The sequence below is a fragment of the Argopecten irradians genome, chromosome 13 (assembly GCF_041381155.1).
Source record: "Argopecten irradians isolate NY chromosome 13, Ai_NY, whole genome shotgun sequence".
Lineage (NCBI taxonomy): Eukaryota > Metazoa > Mollusca > Bivalvia > Pectinida > Pectinidae > Argopecten > Argopecten irradians.
The window spans coordinates 22,946,456-22,963,243 of NC_091146.1; the positions used below are offsets into that span (position 1 = coordinate 22,946,456).

General features: G+C 30.5%; 1 long non-coding RNA gene across 4 annotated transcripts in view; it reads right to left on the minus strand.

The window, feature by feature from the left end:
- LOC138306369 (uncharacterized) overlaps positions 1 to 11,467 on the minus strand; it is a 30,767-nt gene extending 19,300 nt beyond the window's left edge. For 3 of the 4 annotated variants that reach the window (XR_011205838.1, XR_011205839.1, XR_011205840.1), the window contains exons 1-4: positions 11,326 to 11,467; positions 10,780 to 10,918; positions 5,375 to 5,454; positions 4,829 to 4,967 (exon numbers count right to left, since the gene is read on the minus strand). This is a non-coding gene — a long non-coding RNA (uncharacterized lncRNA). The remainder of the gene's footprint in view (positions 1 to 4,828; positions 4,968 to 5,374; positions 5,455 to 10,779; positions 10,919 to 11,325) is intronic. The other variant, XR_011205841.1, reaches the window with a different exon arrangement.
- Between the last annotated feature and the right edge of the window lie 5,321 nt (positions 11,468 to 16,788).

Consider the following 16,788-nt stretch of genomic DNA (forward strand, 5'->3'; position numbering starts at 1 on the left):
GTGCCTGCGTAACCAAACGCTTTTCACTGTTTATGTTAAGCGAAGTTTTTCAAGTTTTGTCTTTTGATACTGATTGCGACGAAACCATGAATTGAAAGTTTGAAAGATGTTTCATCTTCCTAAACTTTTACGTAAGGGTTGTAGTCTTAACTTGAATTCCTCATTATAAATTGACCAACATTTTTGAAATTATACACTCTTGATTAACCTCTTGACCAAATAGATTTTAAAGAAATTCAATTTTAAATGGTTTTAGTATATTTAATATCTATATGTATTACCCAACCAATACATTTGACTTTTGAAACTGATCCAGTCTTATTACCCAACAAGCAGCCTCCGAAAGATTTACCCTCTCTATGACATTCTCTGCCTAACAGAGTTTTCCAGAAATGTATTAACACATCCCACCCGGTCACTTTACACTGATAAAAAAGTTCCAACATAAATTTCAAATTTTGAAGAGATTATCTTTCATAAATTGAATAATAATTGAATTATAAGAATCAATTTGAATAAACGTAGAAGTTTTATAGTATATATACATACCACAAAGATCTGAGCGTACTCTAATCATAATCCGCTTATTTAAAGTACTACTGAGATTAATATTCCCATAACAGAAAAGCATTCACAGTTTTCCTTAAATATTTTTAATCGGGAACATTTTGACTTTTTGATTGGTCAATTATTTGCTTTTTAAAAATTTATCGGGTTATGACATACATTCGGTTTTGCAAACTTTTGTGTCACCACAGTTTCAAAACGTTTTTTGATACACTGTACCAAAATGAAATTAAAAGACATAGTGACATCAACCCATAATAGAAATATCGACAAGACCAATACCCCTATCCCTATATGCACCGCTTCTTTTAAGTTCATGTAGGTAATTTGTATTTTACATATGTTGCAATGAAACAAATTATTCAAATTAGATACAAAATGACAAATTGACTTTACTTTTCCATTCGTAGATAGGTTTAAAATAAACAGATGTTTATGTTCTTCATAGTGAAGAAATATAATCAAAATTAGTATCTAGCAACGGTGATATACCTTTGTTCTTGTATGTAGTGTTCTATGTACACTAACCTCAATGACATGTGTTTGGTCAGAAATTTTCTGTATTTGAGGAGAAAATAAATTGCGTTACTGTAATTTTTAAGTAACGTAATGCACCTCAAGCAATGAATATTAAAGGGCAAACATATTGCAATTTCGATAATTATAAGTTTGCAACAATGTAATCGCTACAGACGACATAAAACTCGAATTAGTTTTGGTTACCAATATCTTCGTAAAATTTATTTCCAAATTAATATTTTTTCTGATTTTTTTAAAAATAAAATTGGATATATCAAAACGTTTTCAACAATAGAAAGCGATTACTATATATGTCCTCCATTTTTGCAGAAAACAGACCTTTCGTTCATGTATTACTTATGCTTCAAGCGTTAAATAAATGAAATAACGTATGTTCAATTATATAATGATAATTCATTAAATCAATTAATGTCATTTAACGAGGCAAATCAATTATAAACCTTATATTAATTCATCAAGATGCTCCAGGGCCGATAGAGAGAAAAAATACTCATAGTTTTAGTAACTAGTGTTTAATGAGTGTTTAATTAGTGTTTAATCGTGTATTTTTATGTTTAATTTACACATAAAAATGATATGTAATAATTTATTTTGTTTTTAGTTCATGCGCAATCAATGCTTAATTTCATAAAGGTCATAGTGCCATGGTTTTTGTTTCAGGATGCAATTAACTATTTTAAACATCATTATCTTAAAGTTCAAAATGTCACAGGTGATAATGGTGTAAAGTAAGTAACTTCTGTAACTGAAGAGACATAATAATTCTTCGTCAGTTCCTGTTCTTGATAGCGAATAAAGTGCCATTTGTCAGCGGAATAGCATCTATAGAAATTTAGTGGTCGCAAAAGAATTTCATTCTACACTCTCTAAATTCAATTGCATCCTTAATTGTAAATTTGAAATACAAAAATCTCAAGCGAGAAAATATTTTATTTGTAATGAATTGAAAACAAATATTCCACCAAGATACTAAACACATCTAAAACATAACGCCTATTATGCCTGTAAAATCACCGAAACAAACTATATACATAATTAACAGGACATATATATCTAATGTTTTGGTTAATCTGTTCATATGAATCAATTGTTTAGATTTATATCACGTTAGACTTCATATATAGTGTTTTTTTTTTAGGATTGATGGGTTGAATGATTAAATACACATTTCCTTTCCAAACTAATAAACCATATTAAAAGAACTTAAAACATTGAAATAATTGATTTCCTGTGTAATCTATATAAGAAAATGAATATTCATTTCGATTTAAATCAGTCTAACACAGCGTGATCATTAGACGTCTGTCGTTATAAAGAATAACATTTTTTAGAATGAGATGATAAGTGTAACCACTCGGCCACCGCGGGACGTTTCATACTACAAAGGACATTGAATCATGCAATAAGCCAAAAAAATATCCACTTATATTGAACGTTAGGGAAGTGGACACTCCTTAAGTCATATAGTAACACAATAATCTTCATTTTACTACACTAGGGACTGCATGCAAACGCAATAACTTACAAATAGACTTATTTATGTATTCAGTACCTAGGCATTTACGAGTGATCGCTAAGGAAAATGGCTTTCAGGTAGATGAGGTTTTGACACAGGCATTTGACAAATAGATAGTAACGATACTATAATCCATTCGAGACGTTACGAGCATTTCAATGTATAGAAATCTTGATCTTTATGAATTAGACTTAAGCTAGAGAGAAATGTTTGTAATTGTTATCCAATCTTTTAATTAATATATACGTTCTCGATGTTTACAGCTTTACAATTTGGCTAAAATACTAATTATACTAATAATTAACGGCACGATAACTTTAAATGGCCTCAGGAATGTATAAATAAATATATTACTGATCGGTCGATTATCTTTAACAAAGCCGTTCACAGCTGTAAAAATTGACGTGTGTTGAGGATAAGTGCGGATAGGATAACTTCAAACCGTTTTAAATGTCTATTATTGTATAAGATAAGTACATTGTTATTCCTTTGTTTCATTTGCATGTCAGTGTATGACAGAGAGAGTTATTTAATAAAAAGTGAACTAACGTTAAAATACAGGGTCGCATTTTAGATGATAATTTTTATGTTACAAACTATCACCACGTTAATATAAATATTATCTAACCAGCAAGAGTGCAAGTCTTCATTTTTTTTATAGCAAAGACATAAACTGAAAGCTGAAAGCAAAGAGTCCGTAACATAATATATATCTAAGTTAATAAATATGGCGCATCAACAAATATTTTATTTATTTTAAACATAACTTCTTTGACATTTTCTAGGTTTTGTGTTTTCCTTGTTATAAATATTTATAACAGGACAAAACATATATACATTCATCTATTTTGACATATGCCGGTTTGATGCTTTGGAATATTTAAAAACATATCCTTTTTCATTTATAACTGTCGAGAAATCGCTTGAATTGACGTTGGTCGCCATCCCATAACGTTGAAACTGATGAAGGGGAGGCAGCTCGTTTACATTAAAGGGAATTGCACATTTAATTTGACACTTTTTAAAATGTTTAAAGTGATTAAGCTAGTTATCATTTAAGCTTTAGTACGGAAAGTATGGAAGGATATATTTAATTGAAGTAAATACGTTTTGAAATTGAAGAGACGTGCAAGGATTATGCTGAATTAATCTCCTTTGTGTGTGTGAAAAATTGTATTTTAAGTAATCTCCTTGTGTGTGTGTGAAAAATCTGATTTTAACTTTATTTCTTGTTTATCATTTGTCATTTGCAAAAAAAGGTCGATCGGAAGGCGGAAGCTTGAAAACGCGACGTTGTGGAACGACTTTGTCATCCAGCGCTAGCTGTTCCATTAATCTCGTTTATCGTCGTATATGGGTATCATAATTTTAAATCAAATATATTAACCTTTCAATATTTTTTTTAATTGTCATAACGCGCTCCACGGGATATGTGCATGTAGATAGCTTCTGCTATTCATAGCCGTTATGAAAATTACAAAAATGCATTCAATCCCTAAATAATGTGATTAAATACCCTCAAACTTGAAACTAAGCCGGCTTTGAAAATAAGCCGTACTCGAAAATAAGCTTTTAGCTACCTACGGTAAAAACCGATTTGAAAATAAGTCTGGTTCAAAAATAAGCCATTTCTGAAAGTCCTATACTGTTTTAAACAACTGGTGAAACTTATATATAGTTGAATTCTATTAATGTCGTCCTTGGTTTCTTGACAATGTATGTTGTTCGATAACCATTGAGACGCATTGGAAAAAGAAACCCATAATATTAGTAAGTAGTGTACCTCCCAATTTTCTTATTCAATATGCATAGAAAGTGTAAACAACCAAACATTAAGATGTCGCTATTAAGTGATATTCAATTCTCTAAACAATAGAACTGTCTTTTGCATTGATGTGGTCAATGTATCACACCTTCACGCCTGACCGCACACACCTACAGTTATACATAACAGTTTAAATAGATAGATAAATAATAGATAAAAAATAAAGATGAAATATCCCAGTAAATAGGAGTTAATAGTGTTACTTCCGTGATAACTGCCTAATCAGGAAGTATGTTAGGGTCAATATGGTCCTGGTTGTATTTTATTCTAGAAATTAGTACCAACGTGATTTACATACGGTTTAGAGGGGAGGATTAATCAATTAACATACACACTGAATGAAATAATAATAAGAAGAATAAAATATGGTTGTTACTTACGGAAAGCACTCGACGAACTAAATGTTGAATGTCGTTCCAGTTATACATTGATGTCACAATTACCTAAGCTGTAAGCCGTTCCTTTAAATAGCTTCTGTAGTTCTCAATACACACGTAGTTTCACTAACGAGAATTCTACCTATAAATAGATCAGGATATTACCAAAGCTTACGTGTATTATTTTCAAGGTATATTGTTGATAATTGATCAGCTATGTTGACTTATGCTGCGCGCTGACTACCATGATCATAAATCGCCCATTGAGTATACGTTCCTAACTCAATACCCACCACTTTCAATTTAGGTTTGATAATAAATTAATTCATAATTTTATAAGAAGTGATCAGTTGATGTCTCAGGACACAGGATGAGATTAATTAACGTAGACAATGTATGTTTACATAATTTTACATACTAGATCATATTAATCTAGCGTCATCAAATGTTTCACTACTCAAATCAACGTCTGACCGTGCTTCGTCTGTTTGTTAACAAATCTTAGTTTAGTTTAAACAGTATATTATTTAAATAAACAAAAATACATACACATGCCAATACATACGGCTAAAAGCTTATATCAATTCCTCTTCTAAACAATTCTTTTTTCCGTGTTTTCTGAGAAATTTCTGAAATTGTACATGTACAAATATTGTAGGTTTAATTTGGATCAGATTTTTTGTATATCACAATTTTGGACTGATCAGCCGGCAAGATGATCCACTAAAAATGTGTTCCTGAAATAGTATTTTAGTGCTGTTAGTTATTTGGCATTTTGTTATGATAACTGACACAATTACCATGTGTTATTGTTTTAAATTGAAGCTATAAATATCCATATAGCATGAAACCGATAAACAATCGGTGTTCATTGTTATGTAGAACGAGCGTCGAGATAACAATTAAAAATTACTCATGTTTACATACCATTTGCCGATTGTGTTATAGTAACTGATACATCACGGTTCATTGTTCAAAATGGAAGGCCCACAAATTGATTATCAATACTATCTATATTGATAAGTTGAGGAAATCAAAACGGGAACTTCTCTTGTTTTGGAGACTTCCCTATTTCCACTCATAGAATAGGAAATCTATCATATCACCAATAGATAGTGCCTGCGTAACCAAACGCTTTTCACTGTTTATGTTAAGCAAAGTTTTTCAAGTTTTGTCTTTTGATACTGATTGCGACGAAACCATGAATTGAAAGTTTGAAAGATGTTTCATCTTCCTAAACTTTTACGTAAGGGTTGTAGTCTTAACTTGAATTCCTCATTATAAATTGACCAACATTTTTGAAATTATACACTCTTGATTAACCTCTTGACCAAATAGATTTTAAAGAAATTCAATTTAAAATGGTTTTAGTATACTTAATATATATATGTATTACCCAACCAATTCATTTGACTTTTGAAACTGATCCAGTCTTATTACCCAACAAGCAGCCTCCGAAAGATTTACCTCTCTATGACATTCTCTGCCTAACAGAGTTTTCCAGAAATGTATTAACACATCCCACCCGGTCACTTTACACTGATAAAAAAGTTCCAACATAAATTTCAAATTTTGAAGAGATTATCTTTCATAAATTGAATAATAATTGAATTATAAGAATCAATTTGAATAAACGTAGAAGTTTTATAGTATATATACATACCACAAAGATCTGAGCGTACTCTAATCATAATCCGCCTATTTAAAGTACTACTGAGATTAATATTCCCATAACAGAAAAGCATTCACAGTTTTCCTTAAATATTTTTAATCGGGAACATTTTGACTTTTTGATTGGTCAATTATTTGCTTTTTAAAAATTTTATCGGGTTATGACATACATTCGGTTTTGCAAACTTTTGTGTCATCCACAGTTTCAAAACGTTTTTTGATACTGTACCAAAATGAAATTAAAAGACATAGTGACATCAACCCATAATAGAAATATCGACAAGACCAAATACCCCTATCCCTATATGCACCGCTTCTTTTAAGTTCATGTAGGTAATTTGTATTTTACATATGTTGCAATGAAACAAATTATTCAAATTAGATACAAAATGACAAATTGACTTTACTTTTCCATTCGTAGATAGGTTTAAAATAAACAGATGTTTCTCTTCTTCATAGTGAAGAAATATAATCAAAATTAGTATCTAGCAAAGGTGATATACCTTTGTTCTTTTATGTAGTGTTCTATGTACACTAACCTCAATGACATGTGTTTGGTCAGAAATTTGTCTGTATTTAGAGGAAAAATAATTTGCGTAACTGTAATTTTTAAGTACCGTAATGCACCTCAAGCAATGAATATTAAAGGGCAAACATATTGCAACGGTCGATAATTATAAGTTTGCAACAATGAAATCGCTACAGACGACATAAAATTCGAATGATATTAGTTTTGGTTACCAATATCTTCGTAAAATTTATTTCCAAATTAATATTTTTTCTGATATTTTTTTAAAAATAAAATTGGATGTATCAAAACGTTTTCAACAATAGAAAGCGATGACTATATATGTCCTCCATTGTTGCAGAAAACAGACCTTTCGTTCATGTATTACTTATGCTTCAAGCGTTAAATAAGTGAAATAACGTATGTTCAATTATATAATGATAATTCATTAAACCAATTAATGTCATTTAACGAGGCAAATCAATTATAAACCTTATATTAATTCATCAAGATGCTCCAGGGCCGATAGAGCGAAAAAATACTCATAGTTTTAGTAACTAGTGTTTTGAGTGTTTAAGTGTGTTTAATCGTGTATTTTTATGTTTAATTTACACATAAAAATGATATGTAATAATTGATTTTGTTTTTAGTTCAAGCGCAATCAATGCTTAATTTCATAAAGGTCATAGTGCCATGGTTTTTGTTTCAGGATGCAATTAACTATTTTAAACATCATTATCTTAAAGTTCAAAATGTCACAGGTGATAATGGTGTAAAGTAAGTAATTAACTTCTGTAACTGTTAAGAGACATAATAATTCTTCGTCAGTTCCTGTTCTTGATAGCGAATAAAGTGCCATTTGTCAGCGGAATAGCATCTATAGAAATTTAGTGGTCGCAAAAGAATTTCATTCTACACTCTCTAAATTCAATTGCATCCTTAATTGTAAATTTAAAATACAAAAATCTCAAGCGAGAAAATATTTTATTTGTAATGAATTGAAAACAAATATTCCACCAAGATACTAAACACATCTAAAACATAACGCCTATTATGCCTGTAAAATCACCGAAACAAACTATATACATAATTAACAGGACATATATATCTAATTTTTGGTTAATCTGTTCATATGAATCAATTGTTTAGATTTATATCACGTTAGACTTCATATATATAGTGGTTTTTTTTTAGGATTGATGGGTTGAATGATTAAATACACATTTCCTTTCCAAACTAATAAACCATATTAAAAGAACTTAAAACATTGAAATAATTGATTTCCTGTGTAATCTATATAAGAAAATGAATATTCATTTCGATTTAAATCAGTCTAACACAGCGTGATCATTAGACGTCTGTCGTTATAAAGAATAACATTTTTTAGAATGAGATGATAAGTGTAACCACTCGGCCACCGCGGGACGTTTCATACTACAAAGGACATTGAATCATGCAATAAGCCAAAAAAAATATCCACTTATATTGAACGTTAGGGAAGTGGACACTCCTTAAGTCATATAGTAACACAATAATCTTCATTTTACTACACTAGGGACTGCATGCAAACGCAATAACTTACAAATAGACTTATTTATGTATTCAGTACCTAGGCATTTACGAGTGATCGCTAAGGAAAATGGCTTTCAGGTAGATGAGGTTTTGACACAGGCATTTGACAAATAGATAGTAACGATACTATAATCCATTCGAGACGTTACGAGCATTTCAATGTATAGAAATCTTGATCTTTATGAATTAGACTTAAGCTAGAGAGAAATGTTTGTAATTGTTATCCAATCTTTTAATTAATATATACGTTCTCGATGTTTACAGCTTTACAATTTGGCTAAAATACTAATTATACTAATAATTAACGGCACGATAACTTTAAATGGCCTCAGGAATGTATAAATAAATATATTACTGATCGGTCGATTATCTTTAACAAAGCCGTTCACAGCTGTAAAAATTGACGTGTGTTGAGGATAAGTGCGGATAGGATAACTTCAAACCGTTTTAAATGTCTATTATTGTATAAGATAAGTACATTGTTATTCCTTTGTTTCATTTGCATGTCAGTGTATGACAGAGAGAGTTATTTAATAAAAAGTGAACTAACGTTAAAATACAGGGTCGCATTTTAGATGATAATTTTTATGTTACAAACTATCACCACGTTAATATAAATATTATCTAACCAGCAAGAGTGCAAGTCTTCATTTTTTTTATAGCAAAGACATAAACTGAAAGCTGAAAGCAAAGAGTCCGTAACATAATATATATCTAAGTTAATAAATATGGCGCATCAACAAATATTTTATTTATTTTAAACATAACTTCTTTGACATTTTCTAGGTTTTGTGTTTTCCTTGTTATAAATATTTATAACAGGACAAAACATATATACATTCATCTATTTTGACATATGCCGGTTTGATGCTTTGGAATATTTAAAAACATATCCTTTTTCATTTATAACTGTCGAGAAATCGCTTGAATTGACGTTGGTCGCCATCCCATAACGTTGAAACTGATGAAGGGGAGGCAGCTCGTTTACATTAAAGGGAATTGCACATTTAATTTGACACTTTTTAAAATGTTTAAAGTGATTAAGCTAGTTATCATTTAAGCTTTAGTACGGAAAGTATGGAAGGATATATTTAATTGAAGTAAATACGTTTTGAAATTGAAGAGACGTGCAAGGATTATGCTGAATTAATCTCCTTGTGTGTGTGAAAAATTGTATTTTAAGTAATCTCCTTGTGTGTGTGTGAAAAATCTGATTTTAACTTTATTTCTTGTTTATCATTTGTCATTTGCAAAAAAAGGTCGATCGGAAGGCGGAAGCTTGAAAACGCGACGTTGTGGAACGACTTTGTCATCCAGCGCTAGCTGTTCCATTAATCTCGTTTATCGTCGTATATGGGTATCATAATTTTAAATCAAATATATTAACCTTTCATATATTTTTTTAATTGTCATAACGCGCTCCACGGGATATGTGCATGTAGATAGCTTCTGCTATTCATAGCCGTTATGAAAATTACAAAAATGCATTCAATCCCTAAATAATGTGATTAAATACCCTCAAACTTGAAACTAAGCCGGCTTTGAAAATAAGCCGTACTCGAAAATAAGCTTTTAGCTACCTACGGTAAAAACCGATTTGAAAATAAGTCTGGTTCAAAAATAAGCCATTTCTGAAAGTCCTATACTGTTTTAAACAACTGGTGAAACTTATATAGTTGAATTCTATTAATGTCGTCCTTGGTTTCTTGACAATGTATGTTGTTCGATAACCATTGAGACGCATTGGAAAAAGAAACCCATAATATTAGTAAGTAGTGTACCTCCCAATTTTCTTATTCAATATGCATAGAAAGTGTAAACAACCAAACATTAAGATGTCGCTATTAAGTGATATTCAATTCTCTAAACAATAGAACTGTCTTTTGCATTGATGTGGTCAATGTATCACACCTTCACGCCTGACCGCACACACCTACAGTTATACATAACAGTTTAAATAGATAGATAAATAATAGATAAAAAATAAAGATGAAATATCCCAGTAAATAGGAGTTAATAGTGTTACTTCCGTGATAACTGCCTAATCAGGAAGTATGTTAGGGTCAATATGGTCCTGGTTGTATTTTATTCTAGAAATTAGTACCAACGTGATTTACATACGGTTTAGAGGGGAGGATTAATCAATTAACATACACACTGAATGAAATAATAATAAGAAGAATAAAATATGGTTGTTACTTACGGAAAGCACTCGACGAACTAAATGTTGAATGTCGTTCCAGTTATACATTGATGTCACAATTACCTAAGCTGTAAGCCGTTCCTTTAAATAGCTTCTGTAGTTCTCAATACACACGTAGTTTCACTAACGAGAATTCTACCTATAAATAGATCAGGATATTACCAAAGCTTACGTGTATTATTTTCAAGGTATATTGTTGATAATTGATCAGCTATGTTGACTTATGCTGCGCGCTGACTACCATGATCATAAATCGCCCATTGAGTATACGTTCCTAACTCAATACCCACCACTTTCAATTTAGGTTTGATAATAAATTAATTCATAATTTTATAAGAAGTGATCAGTTGATGTCTCAGGACACAGGATGAGATTAATTAACGTAGACAATGTATGTTTACATAATTTTACATACTAGATCATATTAATCTAGCGTCATCAAATGTTTCACTACTCAAATCAACGTCTGACCGTGCTTCGTCTGTTTGTTAACAAATCTTAGTTTAGTTTAAACAGTATATTATTTAAATAAACAAAAATACATACACATGCCAATACATACGGCTAAAAGCTTATATCAATTCCTCTTCTAAACAATTCTTTTTTCCGTGTTTTCTGAGAAATTTCTGAAATTGTACATGTACAAATATTGTAGGTTTAATTTGGATCAGATTTTTTGTATATCACAATTTTGGACTGATCAGCCGGCAAGATGATCCACTAAAAATGTGTTCCTGAAATAGTATTTTAGTGCTGTTAGTTATTTGGCATTTTTTGTTATGATAACTGACACAATTACCATGTGTTATTGTTTTAAATTGAAGCTATAAATATCCATATAGCATGAAACCGATAAACAATCGGTGTTCATTGTTATGTAGAACGAGCGTCGAGATAACAATTAAAAATTACTCATGTTTACATACCATTTGCCGATTGTGTTATAGTAACTGATACATCACGGTTCATTGTTCAAAATGGAAGGCCCACAAATTGATTATCAATACTATCTATATTGATAAGTTGAGGAAATCAAAACGGGAACTTCTCTTGTTTTGGAGACTTCCCTATTTCCACTCATAGAATAGGAAATCTATCATATCACCAATAGATAGTGCCTGCGTAACCAAACGCTTTTCACTGTTTATGTTAAGCAAAGTTTTTCAAGTTTTGTCTTTTGATACTGATTGCGACGAAACCATGAATTGAAAGTTTGAAAGATGTTTCATCTTCCTAAACTTTTACGTAAGGGTTGTAGTCTTAACTTGAATTCCTCATTATAAATTGACCAACATTTTTGAAATTATACACTCTTGATTAACCTCTTGACCAAATAGATTTTAAAGAAATTCAATTTAAAATGGTTTTAGTATACTTAATATATATATGTATTACCCAACCAATTCATTTGACTTTTGAAACTGATCCAGTCTTATTACCCAACAAGCAGCCTCCGAAAGATTTACCTCTCTATGACATTCTCTGCCTAACAGAGTTTTCCAGAAATGTATTAACACATCCCACCCGGTCACTTTACACTGATAAAAAAGTTCCAACATAAATTTCAAATTTTGAAGAGATTATCTTTCATAAATTGAATAATAATTGATTATAAGAATCAATTTGAATAAACGTAGATGTTTTATAGTATATATACATACCACAAAGATCTGAGCGTACTCTAATCATAATCCGCCTATTTAAAGTACTACTGAGATTAATATTCCCATAACAGAAAAGCATTCACAGTTTTCCTTAAATAGTTTTAATCGGGAACATTTTGACTTTTTGATTGGTCAATTATTTGCTTTTTTAAAAATTTATCGGGTTATGACATACATTCGGTTTTGCAAACTTTTGTGTCATCATAGTTTCAAAACGTTTTTTGATACCAAGATGAAATTAAAAGACATAGTGTGACATCAACCCATAACAGAAATATCGACACGACAAATATCCCTATCACTATATGCACCGCTTCTTTTAAGTTCATGTAGGTAATTTGTATTTTACATATGTTGCAATGAAACAAATTATTCAAATTAGATACAAAATGACAAATTGACTTTACTTTTCCATTCGTAGATAGGTTTAAAATAAACACCTGTTTCTCTTCTTCATAGTGAAGAAATATAATCAAAATAATTATTTAGCAAAGGTGATATATCTTTGTTCTTTTCTGTAGTGTTCTATGTACACTAACCTCAATGATATGTGTTTGGTCAGAAATTGTCTGTAGTTAAGGAAAAATAATTTGCGTAACTGTAATTTTCAAGTACCGTAATGCACCTCAAGCAATGAATATTAAAGGGCAAACATATTGCACGGTCGATAATTATAAGTTTGCAGCAATGAAATCGCTACAGACGACATAAAACTCGAATGATATTAGTTTTGGTTACCAATATCTTCGTAAAATTTATTTCCAAATTAATATTTTTTCTAATATTTTTTTGAAATAAAATTGGATGTATCAAAACGTTTTCAACAATAGAAAGCGATGACTATATATGTCCTCCATTGTTGCAGAAAACAGACCTTTCGTTCATGTATTACTTATGCTTCAAGCGTTAAATAAGTGAAATAACGTATGTTCAATTATATAATGATAATTCATTAAACCAATTAATGTCATTTAACGAGGCAAATCAATTATAGACCTTATATTAATTCATCAAGATGATCCAGGTCCGATAGAGCGAAAAAGATACTCATAGTTTTAGTAACTAGTGTTTAATTAGTGTTTAATCGTGTATTTTTATGTTTAATTTACACATACAAATGATATGTAATAATTGATTTTGCTTTTAGTTCAAGCGCAATCAATGCTTAATTTCATAAAGGTCATAGTGCCATGGTTTTTGTTTCAGGATACAATTAACTATTTTAAACATCATTATAGTGAAGCTCAAAATGTCACAGGTGATAATGGTGTAAAGTAAGTAATTATATTATATAACTTTTGTTACTGAAGAAACATGCTAATTCTTCGTCAGTTCCTGTTCTTGATAGCGAATAAAGTGCCATTTGTCAGCGGAATAGCATCTATAGAAATTTAGTGGTCGCAAAAGAACTTTATTCTGCACTCTCTAAATTCAATTGCATCCTTAGTCTTAATTATTAATTTAAAATACAAAATTACGACGGAAACTTCTTAAGTGAGAAAATATTTTATTGGTTATGAATTAAAAAACAAATATTCCACCAAGATACTAAACACACCTAAAACATAACTCCTATTATGCCTGTAAAATCACCGACAAAAAACTATATACATAGTTAACAGGATATATAAACCTAATTGTTAGTTAATCCGTTCATATGAATCAATTGTTTAGATTTATATCACGTTAGACTTCATATATAGTCGATTTCTTTAGGATTGATGGGTTGAATAATTAAATACACATTTCCTTTCCAAACAAATATATCATATTAAAAGAAATTAAAACATTAAAAGAATTGATTTCCTGTGTAATCTATTCCGTCTTTGCATATTACAGAGTTAGCTCCCTTGCGGGTAGGTATCGATTGTTACGTCATTATTTTGTGAGCGAAATTCACGTCGTTTTATCCGAAACATATGACGTTACGCTCGCAAACACATGACGTCACAAACAATACCTACCCGCAAGTGCAGATAACTCTGTAATATGTAAATTCGGAATATAAGAAAATGAATATTCATTTCGATTTAAATCAGTCTAACACAGCGTGATCATTAGACGTCTCACGCTATAAAGAATAACTTTTTTTTAGAATGAGATGATAAGTGTAACCACTCGGCCACCGCGGGACGTCTCATACTACAAAGGACATTGAATCATGCAATAAGCCCAAACAACTATCCACTTATATTGAATGTTAAGCAAGTGGACACTCCTTAAGTCATATAGTAACACAATACTCTTCATTTTACTACACTAGGGACTGCATGCAAACGCAATAACTTACAAATAGACTTATTTATTTATTCAGTAACTAGGCATTTACGAGTGATCGCTAAGGAAAATGGCTTACATGTAGATGGGGGTTTGACACAGGCATTTGACAAATAGATAGTAACGATACTATAATACATGCGAGATGTTACGAGCATTTCAATGTATATAAATCTTGACCTTTATGAATTAGACTTAAGCTAGAGAGAAATGTTTGTAACTATTATCCAATCTTTTAATTAAATTTGTTACAGCTTTACAATTTGGCTAAAATATTCCGTCAATTAACGGCAGGATAACTTTAAATTACCTCAGTAATGTATAAATGAATATATTACTGATTGGTCGATTATCTTTAACAAAGCCGTTCACAGCTGTAAAAATTGACGTGTGTTGAGGATAAGTGCGGATAGGATAACTTCAAACCGTTTTAAATGTCTATTATTGTATAGGATAAGTACATTGTTATTGCTTTGTTTCATCTGCATGTCACTACTCAAATCAACGTCTGACCGTGCTTCGTCTGTTTGTTAACAAATCTTAGTTTAGTTTAAACAATATATTATTTAAATAAACAAAGAAATACATACACATGCCAATACATACGGCTAAAAGCTTATATCAATTCCTCTTCTAAACTATTCTTTTTTCCGTGTTTTCTGAGAAATTTCTGAAATTGTACATGTACAAATATTGTAGGTTTAATTTGGATCAGATTTTTTGTATGTCACAATTTTTGGACTGATCAGCCGGCAAGATGAGCCACTAAAAATGTGTTCCTGAAATACTATTTTAGTGCTGTTAGTTATTTGGCATTTTGTTACGATAACTGACACAATTACCATGTGTTATTGTTTTAAATTGAAGCTATAAATATCCATATAGCATGAAACCGATAAACAATCGGTGTTCATTGTTATGTAGAATGAGCGTGGAGATAACAATTAAACATTAATCAATTTTAAATGGTTTTAGTATACTTAATATCTATATGAATTACCCAACCAATATATTTGACTTTTGAAACTGATCCAGTCTTATTACCCAACAAGCAGCCTGCGAAAAATTTACCTCTCTATGACATTCTCTGCCTAACAGAGTTTTCCAGAAATGTATTAACACATCCCACCCGGTCACTTTACACTAATAAAGTTCCAACATGAATTTGAAATTTTGAAGAGATTATTTTTCATAAATTGAATAATAATTGAATAATAAGAATCAATTTGAATAAACGTAGATGTTGTATAGTATATATCCATACCACAGAGATCTGAGCGTACTCTAATCATAATCCGCCTATTTAAAGTACTACTGAGATTAATATTCCCATAACAGAAAATCATCAACAGTTTTCCTTAAATAGTTTTAATCGGGAACAATTTGACTTTTTGATTGGTCAATTATTTGCTTTTTAAAAAAAGACATACATCCGGTTTTGCAAACTTTTGTGTCATCACAGTTTCAAAACGTTTTTTGATACCAAGATGAAATTAAAAGAAATAGTGACATCAACCCATAACAGAAATATCGACACGACAAATATATCTATCACTATATGCACCGCTTCTTTTAAGGTCATGTAGGTAATTTGTATTTTACATATGTTGCAATGAAACAAATTGTTCAAATTAGATACGGAATGCCTAATTGACTTAATTTTTCCATTCGTAGATAGGTTTAAAATAAACACCTGTTTCTGTTCTTCATAGTGAAGACATATAATCAAAATAATTATTTAGCAAAGGTGATATACCTTTGTTCTTGTATGTAGTGTTCTATGTACACTAACCTCAATGATATGTGTTTGGTCAGAAATTTTCTGTATTTGAGGAGAAAATAAATTGCGTTACTGTAATTTTTAAGTAACGTAATGCACCTCAAGCAATGAATATTAAAGGGCAAACATGGTCGATAATTATAAGTTTGCAACAATGAAATCGCTACAGACGACATAAAACTCGAATGATATTAGTTTTGGTTACCAATATCTTCGTAAAATTTATTTCCAAATTAATATTTTTTCTAATACTTTTTAAAAATAAAATTGGATATATCAAAACGTTTT